Source organism: Spermophilus citellus, assembly GCF_964194105.1.
Source record: "Spermophilus citellus genome assembly, chromosome: 2".
Lineage (NCBI taxonomy): Eukaryota > Metazoa > Chordata > Mammalia > Rodentia > Sciuridae > Spermophilus > Spermophilus citellus.
The window spans coordinates 185,031,264-185,050,271 of record NC_138183.1 but is presented as its reverse complement, the minus strand read 5'-3'; the positions used below and the strand labels follow the sequence as shown (position 1 = coordinate 185,050,271).

The 19,008-nt window shown below is 38.9% G+C and overlaps 1 protein-coding gene across 2 annotated transcripts in view; it reads right to left on the bottom strand.

Annotated features, from left to right (window-relative positions):
• Positions 1-19,008, bottom strand: part of RAB30 (RAB30, member RAS oncogene family) — an 84,518-nt gene that overhangs the window by 54,237 nt on the left and 11,273 nt on the right. The window contains exon 2 of one of the 2 annotated variants that reach the window (XM_081281062.1): positions 513-619. The exons of the other annotated variant lie outside the window; for it this stretch is intronic. The gene's annotated coding sequence lies outside the window, so the exon portion shown is untranslated. The remainder of the gene's footprint in view (positions 1-512; positions 620-19,008) is intronic. 2 annotated transcript variants of the gene reach the window in all.

The following is a 19,008-nucleotide window of genomic DNA, read 5'->3' as shown; positions in this document are numbered from 1 at the left end:
CTATGAGACTGGAATTCTAAACTGCATGTGCCAGATAAGAACACCAGCTCAGAGAGGTTAGAAAACCTGTCCAAGACACACAGCTGGTAAGTGGAGAAACAAGACTCAGAGTTCAGTATGGATGAGGGTTATCAAAAATACCAAACTCGAAATCCTGACTTGCCTCATCCAATAAAAAAGAATGATCATTTACTGAACATTGGCTATGTGCCCAGCACTAAGCTAAGATTTTTATATTCATTATTTAATTTAATCCTTAGCAATCAGATAAGATAGGGGTCATTATTATGCTCATTTTAAAATAAGCAAACTAAGCCTTAGGTATTAAGCTCAGCCTTTGGACATGATGTTACCAGATTTGAACCCCGGGATATCTAATTGAAGAGCCTCTACCTTAAAACACTCAAACAGCCTACAGCAGGAAACTATTTAAGCCATCCCACCAAGCAAGCCAAGTCACCTTGAGATTTCTGCTTCCCTTCTTGGCAGGAAAATCCAAGTTCTAGGCTTACCTTTCAGTTCCTCCTAGCACCCTTGGTGGAAGCACAGAATCTCTGGGATAACTGATAGCTACATTTCTAGGTAGAAATGTACTACTGCACAGTGGGCTCTGTGGACCCTACATATGTAAAGGAGAAGGTTACTATCATGATACTGGCTCCCCTGAGCAGAGGCAGACAGCCCCTTTGCAGGCTCTGCTCCACAGGCCCATACAGCAGCCCCCACCCCAACAGCTCACAGGCCATTTTCTATTCTTAACAGGAGACCACGTGCTGCCTCCTGGAGTAACTGTGATTTCCCAAGGGAAATGATTGTCTAGACAGAGCAAGCATCTCAATCCATCTTGGGAAAAAATGGGCCATACGATGTAAGGTTTGATCACAGATTTTGGACTCTGTTCAGCACCCCAGTGAAGGCTCTGGGCTTAGTGCCTCTGGGTTATCAAACTGAGCATCATCAAGCACAAGTGTGGATACCCCAATTTAGAACAGTCTTTCCAGCTGCACAAGTGTGACCTGAGGGGCATCTAACAACCAGGCTTATGGATATGCACACACAGGCATATCACACCATTCCATTAATCAGGATGAAACCTGATAGACCGCTTTTATGCATATTCAAAATTAAGCACTATGCTTTGAGGTGGACTGAGCACCTAATACGTGCCGGATACTATAGCATTAATTAAGATGTCTTAATTAAACTTCACAACATTCTTCGAAGTAAATAGGATTGCTATTAGGCAAATGAGGCAACTGAAATCCAGAGAAGTAATGTAATTTGCTGAAAGTCACACAGGAAGTGGCAAAGCTCAAATTCATATCTGTTTTTAGCATGACCCCACACACTTTCATTCAGTCGATACTGAGTCCACTCATTTATTCCTCAGATATTTATTGAGTACTTTCTATGAACCAGCTACTGTGCCACTCAGAGAATGTAACTGTTCACATACATGATAGTTCCAGTTACTAAAAATCTTGTTTTCTCGTGAGGAACAATGAGCATGTAAATTGGAAGGATAGCTAAGAACTGAGTGATCAGGGCAGCAGGCCTTTCTGAAGAAGTAGTATCTGGGCTGAGACCTGAGAAATGAGAATGAGTCAGTCATTTGTAAGCCAGGAAAAGAAAAGTGTAGACAGAAGGAACTAGAAGTACAAGAGCTGGCTGCAGGAAAAAAGGTTTGGCATGTCCTAGAAGCATAAAGAAGACTACTCACCAAGGCTGAGTGAGCAACAGGGAAGATGGAATGGTTCAGATGAGGCAGGGCCTTGACTAGGGAAATGAGTTTAGATTTTGCCCTAAGGGCAATGAGAAATCAAAGGAGAGTTTTAAGCAAGAGGAAGTGGCGCATGACTGTAGTCCTAGAGCCCAGGAGTTTGAGAGCAGCCTGGACAACATAGCAAGACCCCATCTCAAAAACAAAACAAAACAAAAAAATTTTTAAATCAGAAAAACGACATGATATAATTAGTGCTTTAAAGGGCTAAAGTTGATTGCTATGTGAAGGAGAGACAATAGGGAGGAGGCAAAAGTTGGAATCAAGGAAGAGATGATGGACCAGGGCAATGGCAGTGGAGATGGACTTCATATTGGGGGATAGGACTGAAGAGACTTGCTGCTGGATTGTACGTGTATGGTGAAGGGACCAAACTCAGGTTTCTAACTGAACAACTAGGCCAATGGTAGTACCATTTATTAAGAGAGAGAAGTTATGAATTTAGACTTGAAGCTGCTTAACCTAATGAAAAGGAGGTGGTTGGGGGTTAAAACAGAATAAACTGCAGGGACCTAAAACAGATTCTACCTACTTCATGTGGCTATCGCTGACAAATGGTGGCCTATGTGCAAAAAGCAAACAGAGGAAAGGAGCTCAGGTTAATGTGGGAAGCACTGTCTTATGGTCAAAGCTATGCAAAGAGAAAGCAGTGAGCTGCCTTGGGAGTGGAGACAGAAGGAGATGAGGACTTAACCTTCTTTGGAAATATTACAGAATAAAGCAGATGACCTTGACTAGTAGATTGAAGTTCAGTATTTGGGTGGGCAGAACACTGCCTAAAATCCTTCTAAACCCTGAAATTCGGTAGTTTTACAGTAAAATTGATTTTATCTTTTGGACTAGAGTTTCTCTAACGGCACAGAACTTCTTTAATATCTCTTACCTCTCAGAAGTCAAATGAACACAAGGTCAGCTAATTTCAGTCACTATAAAGTGATTCCTACTTCACTTCTAACTGTCATGTGAGATGCTCAGAAGCTTTATGGTGTAAGGGAAAGGCACAGTTATAGAACTGGATATTACATATCTGCAATTTATTAGTTCTGTATCCTCTGGCAAGTTATTTAAATCCTGTGAGTCTCGGTTTCTGTCTTTGAAATATGGGGAAAATCATGCCTTATTCAGGATGTTTGCTGTAAGGCTCAAACAGCAATGTCTAATATATTCTGGTAATAATAATTATCATCATAGCTAACATCTATTTCTATAGACATAAAACTGTATGACAGGCATATGTTATATGCATATATTTCATCAAATCCTTAAGCAATACACAAAGTAATAATCACTATTATTATCCCTGTTTTGAAAATTACAAAACTGATTTCCAGAGGCTACAATAAGTCATATAATAAGCAGTTATGAAAATTAGGTAAAAAACAGATAAACTTCAATAAAGATTAAAAGAAAAAGACAGAAAACCATATTTTGGAAATTTGAACAAAATACTATTGAATTTAACAATTCAATTCACTGACTAGATACTTAATAAATATCTGTTGAATATATGAATGAATGATTCCAACAAACATTTGTTGAGTTTCTACCAGGCACAGCATTAAGAAACTGGCGTTTCAGATCATTTATATCACTTTAATTGAGAGTTGCCATTAAAACCACAATCTTCAAATGGCAGATAAACTGCCAACATAAAAAGTCCTAAGAAATGTCATTCTCCTATACAGCCCAAAAGAAGTCAGAATTACTATTGATTGTTCTTTCCCAGGGAAGTCTTTCAATTAGAAGATCATTCAGAACAGTAGGCAGGAAACCAAGAGCACACAGAGATTGGAAGCCAAGGGAGCAGATATCTCAAAGACACTCAAAGAGTGATCAAGTTGGAAACACTATTTTTAGTTTAAAATGATATTGAGGGCTGGGGATGTGGCTCAAGCGGTAGCGCGCTCGCCTGGCATGCGTGCGGCCCGGGTTCGAGCCTCAGCACCATATACAGACAAAGATGTTGTGTTTGCCGAAAACTGAAATAAATAAATATTTATTTAAAAAAAATAATAAAATAAAATGATATTGATTCTCTTGGATCATTCATTCAAGGTGCCTTTGAGATATCTTTGGACTTAAATGTCCCCCCACAGACCCATGTGTTAGAGGTGTTATTGGGAAATGCTAGACACTTTAAGAGGTGGGGCCTAGGGAAAGGTGTTTAGATCACTGGGGCATACCATTAAGAGAGACTGTAGGCCCCAGATCTTTTTGATCTGTGGCCATGAAGTGATGAGTTTTGCTCCTGCACACACTCCCTCCGTGATATGCTGCTTTGCCACAGACCCAAAAGCAATGAGTCCAATCAATCATGAACAGAATATCCATAAGAGTGAGCCAAAATAAACCTCCTGTCTTTACAGGCTGATTTTTGTTAAGTGATAAAGTATTCTGTTATAGTGGTAAAAAGCTGACCAATACAGTAAGATTTCCAAAGGGAACAGAAATCTAAGAGGACAAAAGCTGAATAAAATGATAGTCTTAGTAAATTGGAGCTTGCTAATGGCTGTCACTGGAATGAGGGGGGGGGGAAGAAACCAAGTTTCAAAGGGCAATTAGATGGATGGATTAAAGAGGAAGATGAGGCAAGTTTTAAGTTTGGTAATAAAAGGAAGGAGAGGGAAAAAATAATAGCCTGATGAGAAGCAAAAGGATTGTGGGTAAATGTATAAGGTAAGGAGCAGGACCCAAAAGAAGAGGAAAAGCTGAAGACAGAAGACAGGTGGAAAAGATACCAGAAAGAAATAGGAGGCCAGACCCCAGGAAGTGGAGAGACATAAGACAGAATGCATAATGAAAGTAGAAGTCACCTTCTGCTCTGAGACAGCAATAAAAGAGGAGAGACTCTGACATATGGACATTGTAAAAAATTATTCTAAATCAAACTTGATAAATACAAAGATATTGGGCTAGGGTTCTAGCTCAGTGGTAGAGCACTTGCCTAATACATATGAGGCACTGGGTTCAATCTTCAACACAACATAAAAATAAATAAATAAAATAAAGGTATTTTCATCCATCTACAACTAAAAAAAATTCTTAAAAATACAAATAGTGATCAAGCGGGATAACACTATTTTTAGCTTAAAATGATATTGATTCTCTTGGATCATTCATAAATTGGCATTGAAAAGAACAATAGTTATTTGGATTTAAGTTCTGTACAGTTCAAATCCAGGCTTACTGAGATATCAGTTATAGTCAGTTTCTTAACCTGGTGCTGGTTATACTGATAATGTTATTTGAAAACTTCATCAAGCTATACACATGATATGTGCAGTTTTCTGTATGTATATTATATTTCAATAAAAAGTATTTATAAATCAATCATTAACTTAGAATTACCATTCCTCTACTATTTGTTTAGCATTTAAAAGAATAACTCAAGAAAACTATATGTTCCTTCAGTCAGGCAACATTCATTACCATTCTTGCAGATTCTCTATATTACTAAATGAGATATCTACATAAGTAGTAGGTATCTAATGAATATATATTCATGTAATTGTAAAAATGTTAACACCAAATGTCCAGACTTAAATCTATCTCCAGGAAATAATACACTTACTGTCACCAATAATTGGACTAGCAATAATAATATATGCCCCCTCTTGTGATGCAATAAGAAATATACAACATTTTGCCCAAAAGTTTTACCTGCATACAATCATGGAGAAATAGACAAATTCAGACTGTGAGATATTAAGAAACTGGGCTTATAAATTTTTAAATATCATAAAACACACACATGCACACACACACACACACACACACACACACACACCAAAAAAAAAACTCCTTATAGACACTTAAGAGATTTAAAGAGAATAAAGAAAAAAAAGAGTAAAGATAGATAATAACTAGATTTAATGTATAATCCTTAATTGCATTCTGGGAGTAAAACATACCAACAGTTATATTATTAACATTATTATTATTTGGAGAATAGGGATATGACAGGTTATTTGCAAAAATGGCTTCAGTTATTCGTGCTCTTGTATCCATGCCCCTCAGCAATACGACTTTTTAGCTCCTCCCATTAAGAGGAACTTGTGACTTGCTTTGCTAAAAGACTACTACATAAGTGGTGCTGTGCCAGTTCCAAGTCTAGGCCTCAAAAGGCTTTGCACTCTTCTGCTCGCTCTCTCTTGGAACCTGCATGCAAGCCACGGGAACAAGCCTGGTCCAGCCTGCTAGAGGATGGAGACCTCTGGAGCAAACATGAGCCATCTGAACTGAGGCCAACAGACACCAGCCAGCCCCTACTTGATCCAGCACTAACTGTAGATATATGAGGAACCCTAGCCAACCAATTGATCCTGAGCCATCTTAGAAGAAACACCCAAATGACCCACTGAAGAGCATTAATAAGTGGAGGTTGTTTTAAGCTACTAAATTTGGGCATGGTTTTTTACACAGCAAAAATTAGACGATCAGAGATAAAATTTCAAACACAGAAAATTTCAAACATAGACTGTGCATTTGACAATATCACAGAATCAATGTTAAATTCCTAGAGCATGGTAATGGTATCATGGTGATGTAGAAGACAAAAGAGATAAGAGTTCCCCCTCCAAAATGTGAATATGCACTTATCTTTCTCTAAAGACAAAGCAAATGTAGTGAAATGCTGACAATCAGTAAATCTAAGTAAAGGGTTTTTGAATGTTCTTTGTACTCATCTGTTTGAAATTTTTCAAAATGAAAAGATAGGAAAAAACATATGCCTCTTTGCAGAACATGGTGATACAGAATATTTACCTGATATTTACCAGAGGATGTCACCAGGTCGTAAACAGACCCTTCTTATCCTTTCTTGCCAGCCTCCACCTTCTTACTGGAGGCAATGAACTACTGCTACTGAGGGGGAAGGGTAGCAGATAAAAACTGTAGTACACCAGGAATATACCCTGATACAGTCATGAGAAAAACTCATTAATAATAAAGGAGTTTTTAAAGGTAGGTAATAATAGCAAGCAATCACTAAGTGAGATTTTCTTCTTGACATAATCAGAAAAAAATGTGTAAAGTTGAATGAAACATGAAAAGAAAAAAGCTTTGACAAGAAACATGGGTAGCTCTTTGAACTGTTCTGTTAGAAAACAAATATTCATGTTCCTCTATTTAAGGGATTTCTCAATGGCCTACAAATGAGAAGAGTATCTTGTATTACATCTCTTCCCCCTGAAAATCCCTAGAGAATCTTACCAATACAACCTAAATCTGTTTTTTTCACAGCCTAATGAAAGCCTTCTTCATATAACTTGGATTCCCCCCACAAATAATATGAAGCAATTATCAATGCTGTCTATTGACTTATATGAACAAACTCAGGGGCCTAGATTCAAAGGATACAACTTTCTGAACTAAAATTCAAGCTTCTTGGTTTTATTATGCCGTATAGAGAATCTCAGCTTACAATGAATGGCAAACAAAGCCCACACCATTCTTTATACCAAAAAAAAAAAAACCAAAAAAACAAAAAAACAAAACTGTAACCTACGCACAGATTTTTTTTTTTTAAGAACAATCTCTATAAATCTGTTTTTCAAAGTGTTTTACTTCAAAAATCTCCAGTGGAGCAATCATATGCATTACTATTGTCAGGTGAGAAAAACATTCAACTTACAAAAGAAAGGGAAGAAAATGTGGCAAGATACTATACATTTTATGAGCTGCTTGTTCTCATTTGTCAGAACTAAAACATGAATGCAGCAAGGACAATTGTTTCAGGCATTATTTGACTTGAAGCTAACCCATTCCTGATTTCTTAAGGAATTCCTCAGTTCTTTGCCTCACAAACTCCAGGATGCATCAGGATATAGTTTGAAACCACAATCTTAAAATGGCTATGCAAAAGGAAGAAGTTTACCACATGCAGAGAGAACCTTCCAGTTGCCTACCCCAATTTCAACAAATTCAGAGAAACCAACCAGGCTTTCATGTCTTCAAGGAAACTTTGATGTTCAAAGAGAATTCTACTGTCTATTAAGTCTCAAAGTATTGATAGACATGGTTTAAAAAAAAAAATCTGCAGAGCAGTAGACTTTCCTGGCCCACATCTACACACGAGCCATTCTGTCTTGTAAGAGGATTAGACATCAGTGGACTTAAACATGGGTCTGGCTCAGTCACTGAGTTCCCATGCACTGGGCATCAGGAGTATCAACTGTTTAGAGAAGTAGACACTTATTGGTTCATTTTTTTTTTCATTCTACAAACACAGGCAAATTTTACAATGCCAGGCCCAGAATGAGGAAACAGGTAACGGGGACACAGCCCTAGCCTACAAGTCACTCACAAACGAATGGAAAAGCACCTTCTAAGCACTTAGCCAAGTTGGAATAAAGGGTTACAAACAGGTACATGGTTAAGCACTTGAGCCTGGGCCTGAATCCTGACTCTGCCACTAACTGGATGGATGGCCTTGGACAAATTTTACTTAATCTATCCAAGCTTACTTTCCCCAGCTATAAAATGGGGATACATGGAGGTATCATCAGACTTAAATGAGATAATGTTACTATATATATCATACTAAGCTTTAGATAAATGTTAGCTGTGATTATTTATCTTTATTATTATCTAGGTAGTTATACCATGTACTTTTTTCCTTTTTGGTGGGGAAGGGACTGGGGATTGAACTCGGGGGCACTCAACCACTGAGCCAGAGCCCCAGTCCTGTTTGTATTTTATTTAGAGATAAAGGTCTACTGTGTTGCTTAGTCTCTCACTGTTGCTGAGGCTGGCTTTGAACTCGTGATCCTCCTGCCTCAGCCTCCAGAGCCACTAGGATTACAGGCATGCTCCACTACACTCACCTACTACTATATACCTTTTTAAAATCTAGAATCAACTCTGAGATTCTATAAAGTGGCTGCATAATCCAGAGTTAATAAATTAACATCTCTGAGTCTCATGCTTTTTATCTGTTTAACCACAGGTTATAGCTTAGTGATCCTAAAATTCTCTCAAGTCCTACAATATTAAAAGGGTCTATGATCAATCTTGTCTGGTTCCATATGTGTCTCAATGTCACTGCTCAGATAAACTTGTGCTACAAATCTACTGCCAAACAAACCATCTTTCTCTGGTGGCTGCCTGAATCTTTCTCATTTTGGTTCCTTAAATTCTATTACCTATCCATGTATATATGGGATGTATGCAGGCTATTAGTCCCCAAGAAAAGAAACAAGCAACTGCAGGTGAAGCTTGGTACCTGTCCCTCTAGTTTAGGTTGGGCAGTGGCTTCCAAAACATAAGTGGGGAGAGTACAATGAATGAATGGATTCCTTCATGAAGCCACTGAAGGGTCCACCTCCTCAGGTAGCAGTGCCTTCCTGTTCTTTTAATGTATCCACTGTTTGTCTCTACATGACACTTTCCACATTGCCATCTTATCAGCCTGCATCAAAGCTGATTGAGAACTGGACCCTATTGTACTGAATTTTGCATCCTCAGTCCTCAACAGAGTACCTTGAATGTTGTAGATACCAATAATGTAACCATTGACTAAGATTCATATCCCTATGGACCAAAACTATACATTTGCAAAGTGCCTACTTATTTTGAGCTGTGGGTCTGGACTTAGGATCCTTTACTAAGGGTCATCAATCCAGCTATGTCAGGACTAATTGTGTGACCTGGGGGGATGGGGTCATTTCCCTCTTTGGCCTTCAGTTTCCTTGTTGGTAAAATGAGTAGAATCTAATAAATCAAGGGTTGGCAAACTGTGGCTCATGGCCAAATTCAGCCTATGCCTCCACCCCTGCTTAAATGGTTATAAAGACAAAGCATAGTATCCATCAGAGACAATATGTTGCCTCCAAAGCCTAATATATTTACTTTCTGGCATTTTTCAGAAAAAGTTTATTGAACTCTAGATTCGATTATCTCTATGGTCCTATCAAAGCCTGGCATTTTACCATTCTAATTCTGCTGGGTTTCCTTGAATCACAGTCTGATTCTACCTTTCCACACATTAGTATTTCCAAGTCAGAAACAATACCCCAGACACAACAGGCGCTCAACTGCTATTTGTTTAATTGAATAAATGGATTTGCAGAACCAACCCTAAGAACTAAATTCTCCACCAAGACAGTAAGTTGGGTCAATATTTATCAAATGCTCACCTAATAAATGCCCTCAGGATGGATGCCACAGTGATGATATACTGGGCCTCTGGATGACATGACCCGGAGCTCAGATAACCAAGATCAGGACACACCTGTTTCACCAAATAAAAAATACCTGTAGCCATCCCCTGAACATCTCAGAGTTCTTTCCAGCCTCTTCAATAAACCCTCTGGGCAAATTATAAAGTATCTAGAAGAAGCTATCAGAAACACAGATTATCAGAACAGATTATCTTAAAAGTCATGGACAAGAGAAAGAAATCCTATCCACACTAAAGCTCATAGGGTAATTTTGCTTATAACATTGTTTCTCTTTCTGCCTGTTGTTAAGAATATATAATACTAAGACAAGGTATTTATTTTTGTCAGTACAGTAAGCCAAGCAAAGTCTAGAATATACCATCCTATTAACACTAATAGGAGAGCAAGGTAAAAGAGAAAATAAAGCTCCCTGCTTTGACTCACACTACACATATTTTTACAAAATAAACAGCTGGCAATTATTCTTTTAATGTTCCTCCTTGGTACACTGATAAATCATTGCTGAGTACAAGCCTTTTGCTGATTTCAAAGGATGGTTTTCTTTCCTTTTCCTTTGCTCCTCCTCATTTTATATGCTCACAAGAAGTCCTGAAGAGGGCTCAGGTGCCTTCCCCATGCTTCCATCAAGCTTTACCTTCTACAAGTGCAGTGACCTCCAACCACATACTCTACTCAGGCTGTTTCCTATAAATCACAAAGTTGATTGGCAGATTCTACCCTTTGCCCTTTTCCCCAAAGAAGATCCTCAGAGCTCTCTTTCTCGGGGGACCAAAGGGAAACCTGCCTCTTTCCATAAGGCCCCTATGCCCAAGGATAAGGTATATGCACATGCCTTACCCACTTCCCAACTACCACCACTGCCAAGTACCCTGCTCTGGACAAACTGGCCCAGAAAGTTAAAAAAAAAAAAAAAAAATCCTCAACATCTCAGAGTTCATTTCCAGCCTCTTCAATAAACCAGAAAAAAAAAAAGAGAGGATAGTTTAACTTTGGATTTTTTCCCCTGATTCATTAGGTAAGCTTTTTCTCATTGCCAGAATAGACAGACATTGGCTCTCTCTGCTGACCTCCCTATGAACCTCAAACAAATCTCTCTGCTTCCCAGAATCTTGTTTTCTTTGTGAGTTTAACCAATAAAAATGGGTTCAACCTTAGCTGGTATCCTTGTTTAAGAGATGAGAATTCCATACTCTCTGAGCTTTGGGACCCTCTGAGGCAGGGTCCTGCCATAGCTATTCTCTGATCCCAGGCCCAAACAGCCTCACCCACATTTTCTCCAAATTCCATTCCTGTAATCTCTGCTGCTGGGATCCAGCATGACCCTGAGTCAGCACACAGCCCTTCTTGGCTGACCCTGCTCTTCTGCCTGTTGGAGCACGTGACCCAGCGTACCCACTGGGCCTGAAAGAACAATCACATGGTTAAAAAGAATCCTTTTTAAGGCATATAATTAATATTTAAGATGCAGACCATCTCCATAACAAAATCTGATTATCTCCTCACTTTGTTTCTATAAAAGTCATCTCAGACTACTCATTAATGTTTGCACCAAGAAAGGAGACCCACATGTGCCTTTTGATGGTCAAGTTTAATAGGAAGTATGAGGTGATTCAAATAAGCTCTGGAAAACACAGTGGCCTAATTAGTGATTATTATCAGGTATCTTTGGAAACAACTACATATTAATACTTAAAACAGATGACTGTGTTCTCTTTAAGTAGGGTACTATCATCTTAACTATAAGCATGGAACAAACATTCTCACTCTTCAAGGTAGGATAGACCATTCCCCTATTTCAGGAGCCCATGGTACCCTGTAGACTTTGACAAGAGGACCTGTAACTCTTCATTTACTCACTTGTTTGTGTGATTGTCTCCCCACATCCCACTTCCCTTACAACTTCATGCTATAAGTCCCTTGAGTATTCTTTCTTGAGCCCTCAGTTTCCAACAAACTGCCTGACACAGTTTGCACTTCATAATACTAGCAGAGGAAAGGGAAAAAGGGGATACTAAATGCTGTGGTTTGATATTCTGTCTCCCCAAAGGTCTGTATATTGGAAACTCAGTCATTGGATGATGGTATTGGGAGATGGTGTGGATCTTTAAGAGGTGCAGCCTAGGAGGAGGACAAAGGGGGTGCTATCCTGAGAAGGTATCACTAGTCTCCCAGAGTGAATTCTTATGAGCACCAGTTGTTATGAGAGCCTGAGCCCTGACAGCTCTTTGACTTAGCAAGCACACCTACCACTTCCATCAGCCTGAGCCATGCTCTTTGGACATTCAGCCTCCAAGACTGTGAGCTAAATAAACATCTTTTTCTTCAAAAGTAAGATGCCTCATTAAGTTTTCATTAATGAAAATCAGACTAATATAGTGAGGATATAAAGGGGAGAGATAGTAAGAGTTAAGCAGCAGAACCTGACTCTGTCTTAGTGACTGTTACCTGGCCTATGAATGGTTTTTGAATTAATGAATGGACTAAAGAAAGAAAATGAGCAATAGTACCAAAGCATGAAAGTTCAGATCTTTGTTATGGAGTAATAATATAATTTCCATCAATTCTCAAAACTTTTTTTTCATTACATTTTGGTAGCCTGGAAATGACAATTGATGGCATCTTAGCATTGTGTTATAGTTTATTTGGAACCTGAGTTTCTCGTTCTTTGTCAGTGGTGCATCAAATAGTAGCACATGTTAAAAAGAACAGTATCCTAGATGCAATGAAATACAATTATCTGGTGTGCCTATGGCAAGGAAGGTTGGAAAGATCACTATAAAACTGTAATATTTTCCCTGAGGAGAAACAGAGAGGTAGACCTGTCTAGAGGGTGGCAAAAGGGATAACTGTATCTCACAATGCTTCTCCCTCGCCTATGAGCAGTCCAAGTGGGGCTCCAGGGCGAGAGTTGTGGCTCAGTGATAGAGAGTGCTTGCCTAGCACATGTGAGGCACTGGGTTCGATCCTCAGCACCACATAAAAATAAATAAATAAAATTATAATACTGTGTCCAAGTGGGGTTCCCATGGGCTACATCTATGTTAAATCACTCAGTCCTTCTGGTTAATAGTGATTGTCTCAGGATGGTCACATGATCTGAATGGAGCCAGTCATTATTCTTTGAGATTTCCTACTTAGGTCAGTTCTTCTCTGGAGTTAACAAGAGTGAGATTTAGAATTCAAGAGTCAATTGGTAGCCATGCTCCCTGCTGTGGTAGGAGAGAAGCAAAAACAGACAGAATCTTGGCAGCTTTTTGAGACCCTGTGTAGTTCAACCTGGCTAGATGCTTACTAACCTTTTCTTTTTTTCTTTTTTTAATTTCTGGGCAAACAGGCCATATTTCTCAGCATCCTTTACTGTTAGGTGGGGCCACACACTGATTATAGTTATGGAATGAGGACAAAAGTGAGATAAGCCACTTCCAGACCTGGCCCATGGAAACTTCCCACATAAGATCCTCCAATCTCCTTCCTAGACTGCAGGTTACAAAAAGAAAACTCAGAATGAAGGAGGAGCTACAAGATAGAAGGTTCCTGAAACATTAAAAGCAGCCTAATCAGGAACAGCCATGCTGGATGAGTAAGAGAAATAAACTTTATTTGTATTAAGCCCCTGAAATTTGGGGGCTGTTTGGGCAGTTTTCTACTCTAATACCTCCTGGTTTCAGCTGATTCATGCTATAGTTACATCAAATATCTCAATATTCACCCACAAATTCCCTCCTTATCAGTCAGAGTCTTTCATTTACAACTCAGAGTTCCAACTAACATCCAAGAATGAACAGCAGTCATTTGAAGCAGGAGTTAGAAGTTTGTAACAAGTATATAGGGGAGATCTAAAGATATCTCATAACAAGGTAATAATTTCAACAAACTGATGACAATACACAAAAAAAAAAAAAAAAAAAAAAAAAAAAACCTTTTCAGTTTCCAGGGCTTCTAGTTTTAAGCTCACAAAACTATGGTAAACTACTCTCTTCCCCATTCTCTGCATTCCCAGAAGTCTGCAGGAAGTCCTAACTGCCCTGCCTTATGCTTTACCTACTAAGATGCCCTCTGGAGTTCTCAGTCATCGAGAATTCCAACAAGCAAGATAAACCTCATCTATCATAAATAGCCAGCCATAAATAGCTATCCCAGAATTTATTGGGAAATGGATCCACACATAGCTCCAAGAATTCAAATTATTACTCTGGAGTAAATAAATAGTTCTGGGAGTGAGTGTACAAGCTTGACCAGAGTTTTCAAAGATGAATATTCATCAAAGGTTCTTAGTAGCATTTACAAGGTTATAAATGAGAAGATTACAGAAATAAACAAAGAATGATGCTATGAAAGTCTCCCTGGGCAATGATCAGATTTGGCAGGAATTGGGGCCAGTGATGACAGAGTGGGTGTCCTGCAGTGTCCAGAGAGGCTTCTCATGGAGCCAATTTGGTCTATCACTACAAGCACCGACATTTGTAATATATTCTACAGGCTTATAATAAAGCCCTTTTATTCTACACATTCAATTATTTGACTCTCAGAATAAGAGAAGGCAGCTGGGATCATCATCAGACCTTCATTTATAGCTGGGAAAACAGGCTCAGGCAACTCAATGCTCACAGCCCCAGAACATGTGACTTAGGCCAAGACTCAAGTTCCATCTCCTGAACTCAGATCCTCTGTCCATTTCACTGTACCCCAAACTTTGGAACCCCAGGACAGAGAAACAGCCTGGAAGGAGGAGACTTTCCCCATTTTTGTAATTCATCAACCTATGTTATAGCTTGGTTTTCCATGTTTCATCCGTCATATGTGGGAACTCCCTAGAGGGTTAAAAGGCCTGGGACAGGTGCATGGCCTAACTCCAAAGCCAGCTAGAAAAACATGCCCACCAGGTACCTTGAGAGGGAAGGAAAGACCCTGAGGCAGACGATTAGAAGTGCTCAGACCTTCATGTGACCCAGTGAGGATCTTACAGGTGAAGGCCTCTGAGAACCAGGTGACAAGGTCTCTAAGGACCCCAAAGATAGAATCTGGAAGAAATAAGTTGAAACTCTCCTTTGCTGGGGAGAAAGATGGGATCAAACACACATACCCAGCTGGCCTCAATCAGCATTCTCTCAGATATTGATAAGTCACTTTTAAGAGACAAATTACCAAGACCAAATACTATATACTACCTGGGAAAGAAATAAAAGGGGAGGGGTTTCATGCTTTAGTAAGAGCCATGTATCCCTGAGAGTTGGTGCTCTACTACTTCAGACGGATGACCCAGGAAGCTGGAGGAGGTATTTATCCTCCAGTGTGTTAGAAAAATTTGAAGAACTGTTCATCATGACTAATGTGACCCTCCTGCATGGATGGGGGCTGGGGTGGGACCTCATGGTCTGGCACAGTTCCTTCAGAAATACAAATGTCTAGGATCGTGAAGAAGCCTGGGGTAGAGGAAGGAGCAAAGGTCTTGACTTTGACACACCTGATTTTGAACCAGTCTCTTGCTAGTCCCAATATCTTTGAGCTCAGTTCCTGTATCTGTAAAGCAAGAATAAGAACATCCACCTTACAGGATTATGGAAATGATAAAATAATAGCATGGTGCCTGACTTACTAGTTACTCAATTCCTTAGTATTATAATTCTTGGGGCTGGGGATGTGGCTCAAGCGGTAGCGCGCTCAACTGGCATGCGTGCGGCCCGGGTTCGATCCTCAGCACCACATACCAACAAAGATGTTGTGTCCGCCGATAACTGAAAAATAAATATTAAAATTCTTTCTCTCTCTCTCTCTCCCTCTCTCACTCTCTCTTTAAAAAAAAAATCCAAATCTTACATTCAGTATATAACTGCACTTAACTGTCAAATTCAATTAAATTTTTCACAAAATGAAAGGGAGTTTTGAGTTCAACAAAATTTTAGTAAACTCAATTATGTAATATGTTTATGACCATAGGAACAATAGGAAGGATTAGGTTCTTGTGGTCCAAGACATGGTTAGGTGCCCCTCCTCTGTGCTCCAGTATCCTTTGCACATACCATTACCAGTGCTATGACCATAATGTCTCTGTTTCCCTCGCTAGCCTATAATCTCTATATAGGCAAGAATAGTGTCCCACCAAATCTCAACTGCCAGAAACCAGCAGCAGAATACCTGGTATATAGAAGATACTAAATTAGTGTTTGATGAATGAATAGGATTTTAAGACTGGAAGAAAGTTTAGAAATAATCTGCTTTAATACAAGTTTTCATTCACAGATGAAGAAGCTGAGCCCCAGAAATGTCAGACAACTCAGACAAAGGACCATTAAAAGAAGCAAGAGGACAAGAGGTGGCAGTCATCTCCAATCTGACTTTGAGTTCAAAACCAGACATCACTCCACACTCACCCACAAAAGGAGGCAGTGTAGCTAAGTGGACATAGCATGGGCTTCAGGTCAAGTCTTGCTTTCTGCCACCTACCAGTCATATGACTTTGGGCAGGTTTCATCTGAGTCACAACTGCCACATCTGTTAATTGAGCTATTAATAACTCCAGAGTTGTTGGGGATATTATATCTGCTGACATAGATTAAGTGCCCAGCATAGTACCTGGAAGTATGTGCTAAATAAATGTTTACTAAATGAATCATAAGTGACTCCCTATCCAGTGTCCCACAATTTCAAGAACTTGATTTAGACTTTGGTCTTAACTCTGCCTACGTAGAATGTGGCTGAGTTACCTACAATTATAGAACCATACACTTGGAGATGTATTTCTTGTAAAGATTAGATCTCAAACTGCTCTACAACTTCGCTCGCTATTCCCTTCACCTGAGTTGCCCTTCCTACCTTCTTCATTGCTATGCAAATCTTGCTGTCTTCTATTTCCTGGCCATACTTACCCTGTCTAGGAAGCCATCTCTAATCCCTGTGACATTACTGGTCATTCCTTGCTCACTGATCACATTCCAACACATAGTAAAGGGTGTATGTTTTGAATGTTTGTGTCCTCTCCAAAATTCATGTTGAAACTTAATACTCAGTGCTAACAGTAGTAAGAGGTGGGATCTTTAGTTGAAGATTAGACCATGAGGCCTCTGCTCTCATAAATGCCTTATAGAAAGCACTTGGGGCAAGTTCACTCTTCAGCATGTGACAACGCAGCAGCAAGGCACTCACTATCTTGGAGGCAGACAGTAGCTCTCACCCAATACAAAACCTGCTGGCACCTTGACCTTTGCCTTCCCATCCTCCAGAACTGTAGGAAATAAATTTCTATTATTTATAAATTACTAAGTCTCAGGTATTTCAAGAACTTGATTTAGACTTTGTTACGGCAGCACAAACAGACTAAGACAAGGGGTATATCTGTTCAGCTTTTTATATTTGTACAACTAATCTCCAGAATTTTTTCATTTTGTAAAAATAAAACCCTATACTCATTGAAACTTTCCATTTCTTTCTCCTCCCATTTCTTTCTCAAGCCCTACTCTACTTTGTTTCTATGAGTCTGACTAATCAAGATACCTCATATTAATGAAATCATAAATTATTTGTCTGTTTGTGATTGACTTATTTCATCAGGCATAATGTCCTCCTGATTCATCCATATTAGAACATGTGCCAGAATTTTCCTCCTTTTTAAGGCTGAATGATAGTCTATCGTATGTATATATCACACTTTGTTTATGCATGCATTTTGAGCTGCTTCCATCTTTGGCTAAGGTGGATAATGCTGTTATGAATGTAGGGGTATGGGGTGTATCTATCTTACCTCTAACTGAGTATGAAATCCTTAAGGATAAAAACTAAGTCTCAACCATCTCTATAGTTTTCAATGTGCCCGACGTGCTAGGCACTCAGTGAATACCTTTCAGGTAAATAAGATAGGACTCAGTTCTGAAGGTAAAGTGAAAAAATAATCATCTTCCATACAAAATTACAAAATGCACAGCAGAAAACTCACAAAGTCCATCAAGACAGTCTTGATTTCTGGTCCTGGATCTGCCTCTTACTAACTCAATGATCTAAGGCATGTAACTTAAGCTCTCAGAGATTTGTTTCCTCATGTGGTTTTTGTCATGATTAAATGATATGACTTATGTAAAGCAGTCAGTACAGTGCTTGCTACATCATAAAATTTTTAAAACTTCAGTATTATTATTATAAAGTTATATAATAAAAGTGATTTATTGTACAAACAGCCATTTCACTTCCTTGCCATAACTTCAAAAGCAAAAAGTATACAGAATCCTAAGATCAACCAATTTATAATAGTCAAAACAGAAGGATAGTCCTTCAGTAATAACAGTGAATCCAGATGGGTGTCACTGAATTTGGAATCTTGAGTTACAGTTGCAGCTCCAGGAGTTGGAAGTTTTTGTTACTTCAAAGAGACAAATTTAAATGTCACACTAAGGATCATCTCAGCAAAGTAGCCTGTCCAAGATCTCATAAATGATTTAAATCAAGATTGATGTTATACTTTTTTGCAATTGGACTAAATCTATTTAGAATTTAATCATTCACATATTGAGGCTTTCAGCAGAAAGATGAAAAATAAATAGATCTTTATTACTATTTCAGACAGAAGTATTTCTTTCAGCCTCTCTCAAAAGAAACTGAGCTCTCTATCCCCTTCACAGTTCCTCTAGGACATGAATTCCTTTTGAGGTTACTACATGAATTTTCCAGAGTAGAAGCACTTCTTTTTTTCCCAAAGTTGCTCTTAGAAAGCAAAATTCTTGAGTATTGAAAGGAAAAGATTATTCAAGTTTCTTTTGTCTGCCAAAATAATTAAAATTTGACATAGCGAATTAAAATGGCTAAGACAAAATCAGAAATGTGAGTGGGGTGGGGGACAGAGAGAGGAAGAGGAAGAGAAAGTAAGAGGCAGTTACCCAAATGCTAGAACTGGCCTGAATATGGCCCACATGCAAAATGACCATAACCCTTAGCTTTCCTAGTACTATCACAACTTCATGTAAATTTCATACTATACTGAGATGATTTCTTAAATGGATAAGGAACTGTGATTTGATGCATGTGCTTTTGTAAGACTTTGCAACTAAATGAATTTGCAAG